This window comes from Canis lupus, chromosome 2, assembly GCF_048164855.1.
Source record: "Canis lupus baileyi chromosome 2, mCanLup2.hap1, whole genome shotgun sequence".
Classification (NCBI taxonomy): Eukaryota; Metazoa; Chordata; class Mammalia; order Carnivora; family Canidae; genus Canis; species Canis lupus.
In genome coordinates, this window is record NC_132839.1 from 83907221 (window position 1) to 83912187 (window position 4967).

General features: G+C 37.6%; 1 long non-coding RNA gene across 1 annotated transcript; it reads left to right on the forward strand.

Annotated features, from left to right (window-relative positions):
• The first annotated feature begins 725 nt into the window (after window positions 1-725).
• On the forward strand, window positions 726-1743 carry LOC140610600 (uncharacterized). Its single transcript, XR_012012193.1, has 2 exons — window positions 726-1223; window positions 1480-1743. It is a non-coding gene; the product is annotated as an uncharacterized lncRNA (long non-coding RNA).
• Window positions 1744-4967: the final 3224 nt, after the last annotated feature.

The window sequence follows — 4967 nt, forward strand, 5'->3', positions numbered from 1 at the left end:
TTGACTTATATTACTGAGAGATAAAGCTTTGACATCTGGAAGGCTGAGTATATCAATATGCATAAGCACGTTAAAGTTTTCAGCTTGGAGATTTAACAATCAGCTAAAATTTATTGAGCAGTTACTATATAATCTTATTTTAAATGTCAATCGCATAACAGCATGAAATTAAGGATAATTTTAAATAAAATCTTGATGATGGATTAATTGCTTTTAATATATTGTATCTAGAAACATGCACATAATAAATTTACCAAGTTTTATTATCAGGAACGACTCTATGCAAAAATGTAGTTTTTCCATTAACTTATTTTTTTTAAGATTTTATTTATATATTCATGAGAAACAGAGAAGCAGAGACATTGGCAGATGGAGAAGCAGGCTCCGCACAGAGAGCCCTATGCAGGACTCTATTCCAGGACCCTGGGATCACGACCTGAGCCGAAGGCAGATGCTCAACCACTGAGCCATCCAGGCACCCTCATTAAGTTATTAATTAAAAGGCCACTTGTGGATAATAGGCAAGTAGTCAAATAGTCAATCAGCAGATATTTTTGAGAGATTACAATGTGCAAATGCCAGTGATTACTAAAATCATTGGGTAATAAAACTTCAGAATGCATTTTTTATTTATGTTTTTGTTTTTCATATTGCTCACATCTCTTTTTTTAAGATTGATTTATTTTTTGTTTGTTTGTTTGTTTGACAGAAAGAGTGAGCTAGAGAGCACAAGCAAGAGGAGCAGCAGAGGGAGAGGGAGAAGCAGGCTCCCAGCTGAACAGGGAGCATGACTATTCTGAGGCTCAATCCTAGAATCCTGAGATCATAACCTGAACCTAAGGCAGTTGCTTAACCAGCTGAGCCACCCAGGCACCCCTTGTTTGTATTTCTCACAAAATGAAATTACTTTAGATTGCTTAGGAAAGCAAATCTAGACATGTTTTTCTTTGAGTGACTAGGTGACAATAGGAAAAGTCTGCCTTGGAGAGCCAAACACAGCTTTCCAGAAGAGAGTATTCAATGAGAGAGTGAAAATAGTAAGAACTTGCCAAAGGAGAGTGAAGAGAAGATGCTGACATGGTGTATGCATGTGTTCATCCACTCAACAGCTTTGTATTGAGTCCCATTTACATTACAGATAATCCGAAGACATGTGACATCCTTCATGTTCACAAATGAAAGTAATTCCTTATTTCTGAGGCACAACATGTACCTACACACAGGTAAGTGCAGGGAGGAAAAGGAGGTTGAAGAGAAACGAAGTAAGGAAGAAAGGGAGGGGCCAAGTCATGAAGCCTTCCTCTATCATGAGAAGGCAGAGGATTGCACCCTGGAGCTCTGAGACCCCCAAAGAACCTGGAGTCCTAGACAATGTGAGCACATTTACATCTTAGAAAAATCACTTGGCAGCAGGGGGACAGAGCGATGGAAGGCACAATTCTGGAAGTGGAGATTCTAACACAAGCGTTATTCTTACAGCTAATATGTTGCCAGAGGTCTTGCTGCCTGCAGCCCTTCCTGTCCCCAGTGAGGCTTGATCTGTGTTGCTCCCACCACATCTGGAGGTGAATGCAGAAGCTGTTAAAAGAGAAGTTAAGGTCACAGTCTCTGGAGCCTCGGGTTTCGTGTCTCAACGACATCACTTTTTAGCTATCAGCTACTTATCCAATCTGTCTCCATCTCTTTTGAGTTTTATGTACAGAGTTGGAAAATGAGAAAATAAAATGTGTCTTTACTATTCCACATGGACCTTTCCTATCACCTCCTGCACATATGTCAAGTCCTAGTGACAGAGAATCTAATACTTTCTTTATACTGAAGCAGTGGCATTGTCACCCTTCCCCACATCTGCACACAGATGGCTTTGCAGCTAAAGCCTGAAGCAAAGGGACCCTGGTTTATGAAAGGGCTCTCACACACTTGGGGGCATTGCAGCACCAAGGTCTAGCTGAGGCTTCAGAGTATAGTTTACTCGATGCTTCTTAAATCAAAACACACCGGTGATACCTCTCCAGTGTATTCCCCAGGTGCACTGATTGAGTCAGAAGAAAGCTCTTTATGCGGGTGTAAGAGAGACCAGCAAGCCCCTTTCTCTCCTTTGTCAAGAAAGAGAATGAAATCTCAAGAGTCTTCATCTAATGATTAAATATTCAATCACAGAAAGGAAAGCTAATAGTGTTATTTTATCATAAAAATATTAATTGCTTAATAACAGAGAACACACAGAAAACAATGTTAGCATTCAGAAAGCACAGTGATAAAAAAAAAGAAATCACAGTGATCATACAAAAAAAATCACAAAGCATCTCTTAATTTCAGGAAAACACATTCCTTCATTTTTCTTAGAATGTCACACTGCAGAGCTTTAAAAACCTTTGTTAACAACTTTATGAATATTAAAGAATATCATGAAAAAATTTTAAAGAAATGATTTATTATTTAATGCTTATATTATTTTTATTATGTATTGTTGCCAAGCAAGCAACTTCCTAGTGGTCAAATAAGCATGTGAATGCTTTCATATTTTAGTGCTACAACATTCGTTCATCTATTATTAATACAACTCATAAATACTCTCACCCTCAAAAATAGCCTCAAACAATCTTATCTGGGCAGACTCAGACTTCATTTCTTCCCCAAGTGTTTCCAGTTTCTGGACTATAATTAGTTGTCATCTATTCTGACGGAGAAGGTTCTACCAACCTTCTCCCATGTCTCAATAATATTCTTGACAGATTTCATATCCTGAGGCAACCTAAACAGTTTACTAAGTGAGACCCACTAGTAGAGAAGGAAAAAGTAGAAAAGGAAAAAAAAATTATTTTTAGCTAAAAGTTAATTAGGTATTTTTGTAGGATTGTTTTCCTGAAAGAATTCATATTTAGTCAAATGTGTGACATGGCCCATGTCACCCTTTAAAACATTTTTAGCCACTTGTTTTAACACTATGATTGTACATCTGGATAGAGAAGAATCTTCTTGCCAATGAAGGACCTTCCATTAAAATCTTATGTTGTTAGATGATTCTTTCACACTTAACACACAAATTTCTGTAAAATGTCTAAACTATCATTTATTTTCTAAAACAATCCATGGAGATAAGAAAAACCCTATCCCTGATAAAAAAGAATACTTTGCAGCTATATAGTCAATACGAAGAAGCTTGTCTTTCTTTGACTTTCTCAAGAGGTATATGAGCCTGTCTTCTTCAGTTCAAGTATTGGCAAATGCTTCCAGAAGAAAGGCTAGAAATAATCATAGCATAACCAGACTAGGGCTTTGTCATCAGAGTGATGACATGGGTGGAGGGCATCTTGTCTTTGAAGGCAGATCTTGACTATATCACGTATAGGTGCGTTTCAATTTTCTTAATTGTACTATATGAAACTTAAAATAAGAAATTGAACCCCCACTGTGGTTTAGGCACTGCATGCGTATTTTTGAGATAAAGCGATGAATGACACAAGTTCCAGCTTTCAAGACTCAAGTTTTTGAGTCTGGAGTCCATGAGTAGAGTAAAGGGGAATTTAGAGGATAGTATCATGAGTACTATGATAGAGATTCCAACACACAAAAGAGGAGCATCTCATACAATTTGGAGGTAAGATGGGGGTGAGCATTTAGCAAAATCTTCAAGGAGGAAGGGACATCCAAACTGAATCCTGGAATATGAATAATAGCTCTTTAAGGTAGAATTTAGAGGGCAGGTACAGACAAGTCTTAAATAAGTCATTCCGATGATAAGATTATCTCTCCTAAGTATTTTCATTGCTCTTATCAGTTGTCCTCTCTATAATTCCAACATAGACTGTGTTTTCCACCTTTTCTGTACTCCTCAAAAGCCTATTTTTGGAGATCATAGGAGAAATGGCTAGCTTTGAGTGGGAAAGCATACTAGTGAAGAGTATGTACTGAGGTTGCTTCTGTTAGATTCCTGGTTCCAAAGCATCCTTTATGTGTGACTTTGAGAAAATGTCTTAATCTCTCTATGTCTCCCCATATAAAATATTATTAAATCACAAGATTGCCATGAGTGGTGAATGAGTTAAAAAATGTACTATGTGCAAGAATATTCAGTGCTAGCTGTGATATGATGATGAGGAGAATGAGAGTGAGGATGATATTTTATCAGCCTAAAAATCCAAAGTAAATATTTAAATTTTGTTGTCCCCATGGTAATATTTTAGACCATTTTAGACCATTCTAACAAGTTAGATTAAATCAAGCTAAATTTCTTTTTACGCTGAGACAAAGTGGAATGCACTTTCCCCAAAGTAGTTCCCATATTCCCTCAAAGTCTTACTTTAAGATAAATATAGCAAACCAGATACCTCAAGTTTTCTTTAGCTAATTGGAAATAAAACATATTTAGGATTTCCACCTCTGGCCATAACACAGTTCCTATATGAGACTTATGCACCTTTGTAAACAAATATGAAAAAAGACAGAATTTATGTGACGGTTATTTGCAAGCAACGGGCAACAAAAAGTGCAAGGCTATTTTATTTGATTTTTTTTTTAAAGGAAACATCTCTATAAATGAGCTCCACATTATCCTGACTTCCTGCCTAAGAGATTTTTTTAGACCACAGCACAAAGAGTAGGAACCCAAGCAGAAAGCTGCATTCTCAATGAATGAAGCAGGCAGAAATCAGAGTCCAGGACTTGAGGTGGAATAATTTTGTGAGTCTAGATGGTAGAAAGGAAAGCTGTGCAGAGAAGAAAGTCTTATGCTAGCATATTATTCCCTCTGTTCCTTGCAGAAGGCAAGGTTCTGAATGCTCAGGGCGAGATTCCAAGGCCTGGCATAGAGCAGCTGCTGAGGCCTAATAATGGATTGAAGACACAAGAGGCTGCTCAGTTTAGGGAAATATCACAGTATGGTCTAGCTAGAGCAGACTCCTGTTGGGGATCCCAGACATGCAGTTGACACTCCAGAAAGTCCATGCCTCCAAAGTAAGATGACA